Below are 15,090 nucleotides of genomic sequence, written 5' to 3' on the forward strand. Positions count from 1 at the left end.
TCTCCTAAATAGGAATGGAATTTAACAACTCATGTTACATTTCTTTTATCGAGAAACTCATTATTCATTCCATATATCCCTTTTCCTCATGATTTTGTGAGTGCAAGGAAGACAAAAAAAAAAAAAAAAAAAAAAAAAAAAAAAAAAAAACTATTTTGACTTGATAAATAGAAATGGGAATGAGATGTAAATATTTCTCAAAAGATAAACAAAATTTAGTGATAAAGGTGATTCATTCATTCATTCAATATATACAATTATCTATAATAACATTTGCTGTAGGTTCTTAGCTACAGTACTAACGCCGTGAAGAAACATCGTTTCCAAAAGGGTAACCCACGTAATCCAGTTCCACCGCATCCCACGACGTCCTCCGCTTCCTCCCTCTTCTCTCTGTCTACGACCGCTACGTCCACACGTCGTAGTCCCTCCCTTCAATTTCGATTCCGATGATCACGCTTGATGCTTTCGTTTGAAATTAGGGCTCCAACAGGTATGTTTCAACTATTTGGGCTCGGATTTCAGTTAGTTTATGGTAAATCTTCAGCTTTACTTCTGCAATTAGGGCTTGAATTTTAATTAGTTTTGGATGAATATTTACAATTTGAGGTATGGCGCTTTCTATTTTTGCAATCCTATTTCCAGATATTTGTAGAAGGTCTGGCACTTTAGGTCTCACTTGGGTTGATTTTAGATTCTACAGTTGTGTATGCTTTTCATCTACCATTCACCTTGCAACAGATAGGAGGTACCAGGGTTTTTTTTACACCTTATAAATACGACTTCAGGATTGTAAATCTATATGTATTACAGGGTGGGTATCGCCGCCGCGTGGGGGCACATGAATTAGTTCGCATCGTAATAGTGATTATAATTACCGTGGAAGTTATTTGATAAGTTTTTTTTTTTTTTTTTTTTTATTTAGAGCATGCTTAATCAATTAATTGTGAATACACCTGAGGAAAAGTTACTTCTATAAGTACCAGGATTTAACTATATTCAATATATATAGGACTTTCAAGTTGTAATTCTTTGTATGCTTTATTCGAAAATTGTTTTGCAACAATAGGGTAGTTGGTTTACCTCTAGAAAGTAAACCATGAGTCATGAGAAAGTTTATCTATCTCTCAAATATAGACGGTTCTATTTGTTTCTTCTAATTACAGTCCATATTATCAAGCCAATTCATATCAGTAGTCCATCAAGTTAGAATGCAGTTAGGTAGTTAGGAAAATGTGAAAAATATCCCAGGGCGGTGGAGACATGGATAGGCAACAACATGTGTCTAGAAAACTATGAGACCACTGTAATAAAGTAATGGTATTTAGAGAAAGATAAGATTGGGGGCAAGCATGTATTAGTGTCAAAGAGCCATAAAAAAGTTGTTGATAAAACACCAAAATAGTAATGGGAAATGTAGTAGTAGATGCTATTAAATGCATATCTCTGTGAACAAAACATTAGGAAGACCTTTAGCAAGTCCAGAAGAGATGAGTCAATAACTTATAAACGCAATTTAAAATGTAAATATGTGAGACGCTAAAGCAAGAAAGGTTAACCCGTTTGAGAAAGAGATTTTTCTCGGCCATTTCTATGTGAAGGACCGACTTGGATTTCACATCAAGTGGAAATGATGTGTTGAATGGGTCATACAGGTTAAAGGTCAAGCATGCCTAGCAGAAGTTAGTATTGAAAATGTGATTAAATCCATACTATTTTATTTTGTATATTTCATAAAGAACATAGTATACTGATTGTCATATGTTTTCAAGGTAACTTGGCAGAATCTTCCTCGAAACAAAGTATATCATCAGTTCCAACGTTTGATGTGGCGTTTTTGGTTGCGATAAACAATATGATGGTATAATGTTTGAAGGTAATTTTTTTGGGCAGTTACATGATTGATCAGTTTATGCAACATAATTGTATTAGAGTTAGTTATTTATGTTGTCATCAGATTATTTTTTTATCAACTTTATTATAATTGCCTCAAAAGTTCCTTTTTTGCTATTGAGTGTGCTTTCTTCTCCTTTGTGGGTGCTAAGTTCCTAGAGTTATCACATGTCAAACTTTGATTTGGTTCGTATGAGGCAAGCGAACAATGGAAAAAACAACTGTGCTGGGCAATAGTATAAGAATTATTATTCAAATAGCTTTTGTTGGGCAAATAATTTTGTGATAACAGAAAAAAAAGGTATTATTCAAATATATGATTTATTAATTTGCATTATGCTTGCAGTTATTTTGTGAGAACATGTATTGTTTAATGTTACCCATCCACACTAAACTCTTCTATTTCTGGTTTAACAAAGGTGTATTCTTCTACTTCACAGGTCCCAAATTACAGGCCCTAGGTTGCAGTTAGCCTTTTAATTGTTCCCCATTCCACCTGGTAATGTTATGGTTTTCACTTATGTTTACCTGCTTACTAACATTGTCTACCAAAATGAATCCGAGAGGGGACTTTGGCAAGCGTTCAACAAAGTTTAGTTCTTAATAAAATGTGTATCTGCACATGGCCGTCGTTTGCGTAGGGTATTATGAATGTTAAGAGTTAGTGATAAGTGATTGATCTGCTTTGTCTTAAGAACAACACACCCCCACTTTCTGTGCTCCTTTACTTTGTAATGATGGTTTAGTGTTAATGATTTTGATGTGCTCTCGGCACCTTTAACATATTGAAAAACTATAAAATATGATCGCATGATTTTGGACGTCGATGGATCGGCTAATCTTTTGTAGAGAAATTGGGGTTCCCCGCAAAGCGGGGGTCAGAAAATTCTATTCTAGTTATATACAATTTGGGTATGTTCTTAGGAACAGTTCCCGTTCCCAGTTTTTGCCAACCTGTAGGTGTCGGTCATTACCACCCCCAAACACATGCTACCCAGCCGCTTATTCCACGGTTGTCAACACCCTGCTCCAAATCCAGCCCCGGCGACAAATGGAATCGAAAGCGGCAACAGAGCTATTCCCTTCCTTCCCTGAATCGCATCAGATAACGACTTCGTCCCGCACATCGCTTAACCACCATCCTCTGGCGGTCTTTACCACATGACATTCAATTATTCATGATTCTCTGACTTGGGTTACAAAGCTAGACATGGAAGACCGAAGTTGAAGGTGGGTTGGAGTCCAACAGGATGTTTGAGATGTGGAGACGGTGTCGTTTTTGAGAAGCGGAAGCAGTTGGTTATGCGATACGACGAGGAATGTGGAGCGAGATGGAAGTGCGGCGGAGGATGGCGGATGCTTGGTGGAGATGCCGGTCACCGGAATACTCGGTTAAAACCACACACCACTGTCGCCGCTTCTGATTTTGGTGAACAGAGAACCTGAGGTCGGCGATGTCTCAACCTGGCCACCGGGACATCCCGCCGGCGTCGTCAGTAGCCTTCTCGGTGAGGGTATAACCGTTGTCGATGGAGGTGGGTGGTGCATGTTAGTCACGACTGTTGTCACCGATCGTGATGAAGACGATTGTAACTGCTGTCAACAGAGCTTGGTGAGGGTATTGCCGTCGCCGGCAGCCATCGGATGGCTGTGGATCTCACCTGAGAACCATAAGCCTCTCATCTTTCTCTCTCTGTGGGTAGCTTAAAGTAGTTTAAGTGGTAATTGATTTGTGGAGGAGGTAGGATAACGACAAGATGATGGGTAACTATGTCAATTTAGTTTTGAAATGAAAATGCAAATATTTGGTAAAGTGGGTTAAAGTATTACTGATAAACAACTGTTTGTGATAAAAGATCTAAATAAATAATAGGATTGACACACTAGAGTTTTATTATATTTTTTCCCCATTATGAATACAGCTAAATATAAAATTCCAGATAGATTAATAACCAGACATTCATTTAACAGGATGCGTAAAAATAGAACTTTTACTTGGGTATAGATAACTATTTAGTGCATCAAAAAGTAAGTTAAATCAATAAAATGATAAAAACATATCGCAATGACTTAAACTAAAAAAGTTAAATTGTTAATAGTTCTACAATTATGGACAAACAAATAATATGTGTTCGTTTAAAAAAAGTTAAATACCTAACTCTCTTTAATTTTGCCATCGATATTTTGGAATACATTTATTGAAAACAAAGTTGTATTTAAATAATGGTATTATTTTTGTGTCATAAACTGTACGACTAAAGTACCGTGATTAACCTAACAATATAAGTTGGTATTATGATAACCAGTACCTGTATATAGCTATTTTAAAGTAAAATATGGTTTTCAGCTAATGTAAAACATGTTTTCGGACATACAAGGACTTTGTTTTTTCCCTTTATCGGTAGGGCTGACAATAGATATCTGTGTAAGACACGATTAGACCTGTTTACTGAAAAAGTACACCATGTGATTTTTTTAGTTTTTAAAAATAGATATAATTATGAGGTTATGATTCCTCATTTCTTCTTCTTGGTACATAAAACGTGTAACTGTGTAATAAACATGAGATATCAAATAGTTAAATGAGTTGTATTCATGTTTAATACTTGTGTTACACGCGTAGTTAGAGACCTGTTAAATCCGAAAATACACGATTTGCCAGCCCTATTTATCGGTTGCTGCTACGGAGGGTGTTAGTACTATAACGAACCAACTTGATATCGACTGAGTTCCCGCCGCATAGCGGCGGGAAATACCACTAGTTAGCTAAACAATAGAGATGTAGATGGAAAACCTAATGTGGATGCTCTTCTATAAGCAAGAAAGTTATATGATGATGTCCCATCGTTATGGATTCAATTCTATAAGCAAGAAATTTAAGTGTGGCAGGGTGTAGGTATACAGGTATTTAGGAGTACGTTAATTTGCCGCTAAAAAAATAATGTATACACATATACCCAACGCCGAAATCATGCTAATTTATGTTACATGTTAATATTCATATAATGTTTCTAAGTCATCCTTGTAACAAGAAGATGATGACATGTATTCACATCCTTTTCTTGTCGTATCTCTTCATCTTTGCATGATACAGCTAGTAAACATCGAATACAAAACATGACATGTTTGAAATATGTATAAATTTTACCGCTTGTTGGTATAGGCCGTTGAAAAAGTTTATTTTCGCCAACATCAGGTTCCATTTAGATCGTACTTGATGCACGGTCCGGTTACTTCCGCCGACGGTGGCGTTAAAATGATCTAAAATTTTACGCCAAAAACTATCGCGGTTTTGTTGATTGCCCTTCTTTTTGTTGGTAGAGCAATGTACCCACGCCTTCGCCAACGCCTCTTCTTGGACCTTTGTCCATTTTTCGCTCACCGTTTTTCCCTTTTTATCCCGAGCGTCATCTTCTTCGTTGCCCGCGTCTTCATCCACGTTATATTCATCATCCTCGTTCTCGTCCTCGTCGCCCAAATTTTGAGTTTCGGGCACTACCTCATCGTCCTCGTCGTCGTAAATAGGTAGAGGACGTTCGACATTTCCTCGTGTAGAAGGAACTTGTGGGGCACGAAATGCATATGGGTCGAAGGCGGGGGATTGAGGAGGAGCGTCCATTGATAACAAATTTTGAAAATAGCCGAAATTGGCTTAAAGGTTGGGTGCTTGGGTGTTGTAAAAGGAGGGGTGTGAAGGTTGTTGGAAAAAAAACGGGGGTTGTGAAGTGTATCTGATAGGGGGTTGTGGTTGTGCACTTGCACCGCTCGAACCACCACGAGACGGTCGCGAGCCCCGTCCCTTAGTTTTTTTCTTGGCTTCGCGGGGTTGGTTCTCCATTGCTCGGTTTGAAGTGGGTGTGGTTTGAGAGTATAAAAAATGTGTGAAATTGTTGTGGTTTGAGAGTATAAAAATTGAGTGAATTGTGTGGTTATTTATATATGTTTTAAAAAGTGATTTTTTTTAAATTCGACCGTTGCACTCATGACCGTTCCTCAAAAATCGTGCATTTCAAGCGGTGAATACACACCGAATTCATTCCCCGAATCGGGTCCCTGCGTTGATGGCGGCGGTGTTCCCGATCGGGGTTATGGGTCACCGAATTCATTCCCCGTGTGTGCCCCGTGCACCCTTATTACATAGGGTATTGTTAAATACACCCTAAAATTCAATTTCCTTTTACTTTTTTCTATAAGTTAGCGCCATTTCAGTCAATTTTTCAAATTACAAGTTTCCATAAAGTAACTTTTATGGTCAATGAAACAACTTTCTATAAACTAACAATTATTAAAAGTATTTTCAAAAATTGCTATGACATAATTAAAAAGGAGAAATAAAAGTAATTTCAAAAATTGTTAAAACAATTATTATAAAAAGATTCTGAAAATGAAAGTATGAGATCATACATACTTGACTTTCATGATCAAAATCAGAGTAATCGATTGATTCGGATCTTAACGTATGCAGAAAAATTAACTATAACAACCTGAAGCTCCTCGGGAATGTTTTCCTCCAGAATAACACCAAGCAACCGGCAAGTCACCTTCACAAAATTTTATCAATATTTGAAAGAAAAAAAAACTATTTTGAAAAACTAAAAATTTGTATGTAATAACAGAAAAAAACCCTATGTGTGATTCTACTAACGATAGTCCTCATAATTATATATATTAAATATAAAAACTGAATATTTTTATTTCCAGTAACTTATGTTTTCAATATAAATAACACAATATAGAATATCTCTTTAGAAAGAAAAAGATAACAGCATTGGTTAAGAAATAATATTGAGAACGAACCTCAAATTTACTTGATATTTTGTTATATTGATTTAAAAACATAAAATTTAAGATTAAGAGGGTAACAGTGAAATTGTTGAATATCACATTAAATACCAATTTTTAGAACAAGTTTGTTTTTCAATGTAGACTATATCAAGAAAAAAATATTTTAAGATTCACGTGAAAATTAGTTTAGGTTAGAGACCAGATATTACCATGATTAAAACATTAATTATTTAATAAATTAGAGTTATTCAATGAGATTAGGAGAGGGTAATAAATAAATATTTAAAAACACTATTTTGGTAAATATTTTTTACACCAACACCATTTTGGGAGAAAACTCTATAAAAAAGTAACAAAATTATTATAAAATAAAATAACATAAAAACATAATTATTAGTTTTGACTTTTATAATAAAATAATATAATAAAGTAAATAACATAATTATTATTTTTTACTTTTATAATAAAATAATATAATAAAGTACTTAATCATTACTAATGTTGACTAGTTGGTATATTAATCCATAGGGTCCTAATAAATCCACATGGTATCATCTTATTTACACATGGTTTATACGGGCCGTATAAGGTATACGACCGTATAGAATAAAGTGAACCGACAAAGGCTCTTGTGGTCGTATATATATTATACGACTACTTTATACGGGCCGTATATATGTATACGGCTCGTATACAATGAATTTCCTTTATTTTATTGTTTTATTACTATTTGACGCGACGTATTATTCCTCGATTCACGTGCGAGTAGACGTAAGATTCTCTGATTCGATGTTATATTCCTCGATTCTCGTGCGATTTATGTGATTAGACGTTAGATTCCTCGATATTCATGCGAGTTATTTGATTCGACGTTAGATTCCTCGATTCGCGTGTTAATCATTTGAAACGATGTAATATTCCGTAAAATTCTCTATATAAACGACACTAATTTCATTCATTTTCATTCAACTTCTATTCGTTTCTTCTATTTTTCTCTGTATTCAAATTATTTACGCTATAATGTCGGGTTGGGGTAACTTTTTTAATGTGTTTGATAACGAGGCGAATCAGGGGAGTTATGATAACAATGAAGATAACAAAGCGGGCATGTTTGATCTGAATGCTCCGTTCGATCCCATTCTTGCGTCTGATGCAGGTCAGGATAGTTGGGGTTTGGATGCAATTCAGCCTAATTATGTTGGTTATTATCCATCGCAACACCCAGTTAATTTTGAAGCCCCTCCTGTTAGTTTTGGACCACCGACTGATAGTTCTCAGTCTCCTCCCATAAGTGATGGACCGCCGGAGGGTCCAAATGCTGACCAGGAACGTAGTGAGTTTCAAAACAAGCAGGTATAACATTTAATTATACGTTTATTTGTTGTACGTTAACTATTTTAGTGTTTTTACGTTTGATGTTGTTTTTATTAAAACCTTAGATTAGGGTTGCTCAACGGGTCGTGTTCGCGGGTTGGTGGGTTCAACCCGACCTGAACCTGAAAATTTTACACAAACCCGAACTCGACCCGAACTTTCATGGGTTAATTTATGATGTAAAATATATTGTTAAAAAAACATAATATAGTATAAATGTGTAACGGGTCAAGCCACCAACCCGACCATGTTGACCCGAACCCGACCCTTTAACCCAAACGGGGTCGCAGGTTCAACCTGAAACTGACCCGAACTCGTTTATACTAAAGCTAAACCGATTGGTTAATCATTAATTGACACATATAAGTGTTTTCGTTTGAAATTCGCTAGCATAGATGAATTGGTAGAGTGGTGTAGAGACGTTGGACGCGTAAATGGCTACGCCCTCGTCACCAAACGCACCATCTACGATAAAAAGGGTAGCGGTCAGCCGTTAAAAATCTAGCTTACGTGCGATTGTGCCGGCGAGTACAAATCAACAGCCACGGTCAGACGCAGCGGGACCAGGAAAACCGGTTGCAAGTTCCAACTGATCGGGGCATACAAAAAGAGGTTAGGTTATTGGGATCTAAAGGTTGATGAAGCTAAACATAACCACGAACCATTTCTGTATCCAGAGGGTCATCCGTCCCTAATGAGGCTGACTCCATCAGAAAAGAGGACGGTGGAGCAAATGACGCATCAGAACATAAAACCACGAGACATTCTTGCTGCCATTAAAGAACAGAACCCCTATAATGTCTCAACAAGAAACACCATATACAACGCTCGGGCCAAATTGGGTCGAATGGAACAAGTCGGCGAGACTCCAATGCAGATACTTTTCGACCGGTTGGGGAAGGTTGGGTTTGTTTTTTTACCATAGAACATCTCAAAACGACGAACGGGTCGAGGATGTTTTCTTCATCCACCCGGAGTCGAACATGTTGTGGAGCGCCTTCCCGCATGTGTTGCTTATAGAAGCCACCTACAAGACGAATCGGTACAAAATGCCGCTAGTCCAGATTATCGGTGTTACATCCACATTGATGTCGTTTTGCATTGCTCATGCGTTCGTAAGCAACAAGAAACAGGAAAACTTCACATGGGTTCTACAGAGGTTGAAACACTCATTAGACAGTGTTATGGAACCCCGTGTAATAGTAACGGATAGAGATCGCGCCCTAATGAACGCATGTGCAACCGTGTTTCCCAGGGCTAGACATTCATTGTGTAGGTGGCACATACAACAAAACATCTTAAAACATTGCAGGAAAAGCTTTAAAATAGATGATCAATGGGAAAGCTTTCTTTACAAGTGGCGCGAGCTAATTAACTCAACGACCGATCATGACTACAACTACTGGTACGAGCGAATACGATCAAACTTGCCACGCAAAAAAACCGACGGAAAGTTTTATATAATTTTTGCTTAATAATCGTATTTATTTGACTTGTCTTAACTGCACTTGACTTTGATTACAGAGATTATGAACTATTTGGATTCAATCTGGTTACAACCATATAGAGACCGATTTGTTTCGTTCTGGAGCGACCAACATCTGAACTTCGGTCAACGTACAATGAACAGGGCAGAGGGTCAACATGCCCTTTTGAAGCAGTACCTAGGCGACTCTAATTACACCCTGGAGAAAGTGGTACCACTTATCGATAAGCTCATAAGAAACCAGGTGACAGAAATCAAAGGCAGCATTGAAACAAGCAGGAGCCGAACATTGGGTCATCATAACAAACCAATATTTAATCTCCTACTAAAGAAGGTTTCACATGCCTACCTAGAGTTGATATCAGACGAAGTAAATGAAATAGAAAAATTGATGTTATATAATCGTACATGCGCGTGCCGTTTGTATACAAGCTGTGGGTTGCCGTGCGCGTGTCGGTTGGAACCGTATACAACGAATGGTAATACATTATTCGATCAACCACATTTTATAATCATAGCCTTTCATCACGCAAAATCTTATTGACGTTTTATGTTGTTTGTTGATATGTTTCTTAGGTGAAATGATCCCGTTGGAGTTGATAGACCCTTTTTGGAGAAAGTTAAATTTGGACTCCATAGTGGAACCGAGCAAGGTGGACTCTTTCGACTTAGACGGCGAATTTGCGCTTCTCAAACAGCATTTAAGTGCTCAACCGAGAGAACTCAAGAAAAACTTGATTCAAAAGATGAAGGAGTTGGTACAACTCAATAAGACGAAGCTTAAACAACCAGTTGTGCAAAAAAACACACGGGGTCGTCCAACTTTAAAAGCTCAGCAACAAAGGAAGGATGATTCGTTTACGGAGCCTTCTAGACACAACTTTTTTACAACGCAGGACCAGTATAGTGATTCACAAGATGGGTTTGGCACACAAGAGTCAGCGATCGAACCTACCAGGCACAGCTCGTTTGTCGAGTCACAAAGTTATTGTACTGAAACACCTATGTTCTTCGGCGAGATTGCGAAAGGCGCTAAGAATTCGAAAACGAAAAAGAAGGTCGCAAAATCAAAGGAAGAGCCACCAGATTTACCTTTGCTGCCTGTCGGACAAGTTAATATGTTCTTGCACTTCCAAAAGTTCATTCCACCGTGCTTCTATCCACACCTCAGTCACATACAAAATGTGCAGGGTGATGGTAATTGTGGGTTTCGATCTATAGCGGTCGGCTTATCGCTTAAAGAGTGGCAGTGGCCATTCATACGGCAGAATCTTCATGATGAGTGCAACTGGTTCCACGAATTTTGGAAAAACATAAATGAAGTTGAGTATCAACAAGTTCTGGAATCATTAGTTTGGTCCGACCAAATAGTCGGAGCACCTCGACATAAGTGGCTACAAATGCCATTCACGGGGCTTATGATAGTAAACCGGTGGAATGTCATTTGTCTCTTATTAAGTGACATTGGTTGTGCTTCATTTTTCCCCATGTTCAAAACAGCCGAAGAAAGTATTCCGCATCGAACAGTCGCGCTTGTACATGTACACATGAACCATTTTATTCACGTCAGATTAGAAAGGGAATATCCAATGCCAACCCCATCAGGATACTGGCGACAATCGGCACAGAATACGCCAGCAGAAAGTTGGTATCACTATTACAAGGAACGTATTGACCAATATAATACGATCGTTGATGAATATAGGACCAGGGATTACATAGATATAGGTACCCTATGAATATAAAATGTTATTTACATGTTTTGACAATTTGTAATGATCAACATACACGTTATATAAATGTTTTGGCAACTTGTTATTTACATGTTTTGACAATTTGTAATGATCAACATACACGTTATATAAATGTTTTGGCAACGTGTTGAAATTGAATTTGAAAAAACGTTTAAACGAATCAACGTTAACGCATACCGACCGTATTTTCGTCAGTTCCGCATATAGTAATTGAAAATAAATGAAAAATACTGAATTGTATACGGGCCGTATAAAAATATACGCCTCGTATACAGTGATCGTATATTAAGTATACGACAGAATTAAAATAAATTAAATTAATGTATACGAGCCGTATACAAGTATACGGCCCGTATACACAGGAAAAAATATCGTATAAGTTTTATACGACCTCATTTCCACCATAGGGCCTCAACATTCCACAAAAAATTCTCTCGGTTTTCTCTCGGATCGTTCTTGGACAGCGTTCTTCGGCGTTTTTGGCGTTTTCTTCTCGTTCTTCCTATACGGTACGTTTTCGTATAGTAAACTTTCAAATTCCGTAACATGTTAGATTATGGTCTTGTATAGTAAAGCGTAGATAGGCATAACGATTACGATTGTATAATTCAATTTGAAAAAAAAAATTGAAACAGAAAATTGTAACTGATTATTCAAGTGTATACGGTCGTATAAATTGTATACGATCGTATAATGTTTGATTATTCAAACTGTATACGATCGTATACATTTTATACGACCGTATACACTTGAATAATCAAAGGTTTGTCGATCGTATACATTATATACGCTCGTATAACCTTTGAATATTCAAACATTATACGATCGTATATTTATATACGGTCGTATACCTGTTTGAATATTCAAACATTATACGAACGTATATTTTATATACGATCGTATACTTGTTGAATATTTAAACATTGTACGAGCGTATATGATATGTACAATATGTTCGTATACAAGAACAGTATTCGTATAATACGTTAACGATAATCATATAGTGATTGCTAAGTTGTAATTGTTATTTGTTACAGACGATATGGCTGAGTCATCAGCAGCTGGTGCGGCCCGTAAAGGTCGAGGTCAGGGTCAGGGTCGGGGCCGTGGACGCGGACGTGGACGTGGACAGGAGGAGGAGGTTGTGCCCGATTTTACTGAGACGGGGCAGTTTCTTAGAGATATCCCCCGAGGTATGGTTGCCTATAGGGTTTTGGGCAAATTACGGGGGATGGTGCTGCATGCGCCTCGGACCATAGATTTTTAGTTTTTGATCGATATTGGAGCGATCGGTCGGGTCCGGGAGCTCATGCCAGCTAACTCCCTGTGGGACCGCTTATTTGATGCCGCCGCAGAGCGGGCCCACAAGGAGATTACTTTAGAGTTTTTATCTACCTTTTCATTTACGGACACACGGGGTGGGGTTTTCAGCATTTTTTGACGACAGAGGCCGTAGCTTTTACTATTTGCGGCAAGAGTCAGAGGATGACACTTCCTCAGTTCGTTGTTGCCTTGGGTCTGTACTCACAGGAGGACTCAAGGTCCCGCGCATTTTTTGATGCGCCAGTCACCACGTCCACTGACGTGTTGTGGCCGTATTGGCGCACTATTGGGTTCGGGGAGTTCGCGAAACCGAAGCAGCGATCCCCGAAGGCACGGGCGACTGATCTTTTCGACCCGTTACACCGATACCTACATCGGTGTATCGCCGTGACGATTGCCGGTCGTCATGATAGCAGGGAATGGGTCACCCAAAATGACATATTCTTCTTGCACGACTTACTTAGCGGCGAGAGGGCCAACTTGGCGTACAAGTTGGCCGCATATCTCGCCGACTACGTACTCACAGGAGGACTCAAGGTCCCGCGCATTTTTTGATGCGCCAGTCACCACGTCCACTGACGTGTTGTGGCCGTATTGGCGCACTATTGGGTTCGGGGAGTTCGCGAAACCGAAGCAGCGATCCCCGAAGGCACGGGCGACTGATCTTTTCGACCCGTTACACCGATACCTACATCGGTGTATCGTCGTGACGATCGCCGGTCGTCATGATAGCAGGGAATGGGTCACCCAAAATGACCTATTCTTCTTGCACGACTTACTTAGCGACGGGATTGGCCGCATATATCGCCGACTACGCTTTTAAGCGACCCTCTTCCCACATCAGCTGTGGGGCCTTCGTCACCCGTCTGGCGAAGGGTTTCTTTCGCCTCCTGTCCCCGCAGGTGGCAAGTGATATGACCCTGACACGCCAGCTTGACAGGGTTGGGAGGGACACAGCCCTATCGATGGGTTTGGCTCGCGAGCTCGAGGGAGGGCAGCTGGTTTAGGCTTATGGTGTGGGTGAGGGACCCCGTGGAGAGGGTGGTGATGAGGAGGGAGACGATGGAGAGGGAGGCGAGGGGGAGGGAAATGGAGGCGACGGAGAGGGAGGCGACGGAGAGGGGGTCGGTCATGCTGGTGATCGATCACAGGTAGCTGCGGAGGAGTTACGGGGTGATCGCCCGTACGTTCGACGCAGCGTGAGACAGCGTGTGATGCCTCCACCAGGGGTGGAGGAGAGACTCGTTCAGGTCGAGTCGGATGTAGCTGCAGTCAGAGGGGATTTAGCTGCAGTCAGAGGGGATTTAGCTGCAGTGAGAGAGGATGTACGGTGGATGGTCGAGGCGATTGTGGCTATGCATTCTGCCGCGCCCCTACCTCCACGAGCTGGCGCAGCACCACCACCACCACCACCACCGCCGTAGCTGCTTTTTGTATTATTATTATTATTATTATTATTATTATTATTATTATTATTATTATTTTGTTATTTTACGTTTGAAACTTTGTAAAAGTTTATCTTTTTTTTTTGTTTTAGATGTAAAACATTATAAATATTAATCTTATGTTTAGATGTTAACTTGTTTGTTTAATAATTGTTGTCGTAGTTTATCATAATCATATCACATATTTATCGTTTTACATACTGGAAACTTACTAAACAATCTGTATACGTTTAACTAGAAACTCGTAACATAATCCGATATATACAATACTATTTTAAAATTTACAAAACTTATTAAACGGTTTCCCAATTGCAACAAAAAATTAACTATTCTATACATATTTATCGTTTTACAAAGTGGAAACCTATGAAACATAATAAATACGTTTAACTACAAACTCGTAACATAATGCGATATGTAGAACACTATTTTAAAATTTTCAAAATTTATTAAACGGTTTTCTGATTGCAACAAAAAATTAACTTTTCTATACATATTTATCGTTTTACAAAGAGGAAACTTATTAAACATAATAAATACGTTTAACTACAAACTCGTAACATAATCCGATATATACAACAAACGGTTTCCCGATTTCAACAAAAAATTAACCTTTCTATACGGGCTATACGGGCCGTATAACATTTTACGGCCCGTATACAGATTTCAAAACTAAAAACCCTTGTCCAACCTTCGAAACAATATGCAAGTATGTATACGACCGTATATAATATACGGCCCGTATACATATAAAAACAGAAAAAACATTCCACTCATTAAATTCTGTGCATAAACATTCTATACGGCCCGTATAATTATATACGGCCCGTATACAAATAGGGATGTGAAAATAAGATTATAGGGGTGTGGAAATAGAACAACCCTAATCCATATCTTGGGTGTATTTATCACACCCCATTACATACGGTGGTCCCACTTATTAGCCAACCAAACCACGTGAAGTTCAATAATTTATCATTATTAAGTATTGAGAAAAGTGTCCGGATAGTCTTTGTGGTTTGTCCAGATT

General features: G+C 38.6%; 1 long non-coding RNA gene across 1 annotated transcript; it reads left to right on the forward strand.

Annotated features, from left to right (window-relative positions):
- The first annotated feature begins 271 nt into the window (after positions 1-271).
- LOC110895095 lies at positions 272-2,678 on the forward strand. The gene is made up of 3 exons (XR_002566894.2): positions 272-493; positions 1,773-1,876; positions 2,334-2,678. It is a non-coding gene; the product is annotated as an uncharacterized LOC110895095 (long non-coding RNA).
- The last annotated feature ends 12,412 nt before the right edge of the window (positions 2,679-15,090 follow it).

Source organism: Helianthus annuus, chromosome 12, assembly GCF_002127325.2.
Source record: "Helianthus annuus cultivar XRQ/B chromosome 12, HanXRQr2.0-SUNRISE, whole genome shotgun sequence".
NCBI lineage: Eukaryota > Viridiplantae > Streptophyta > Magnoliopsida > Asterales > Asteraceae > Helianthus > Helianthus annuus.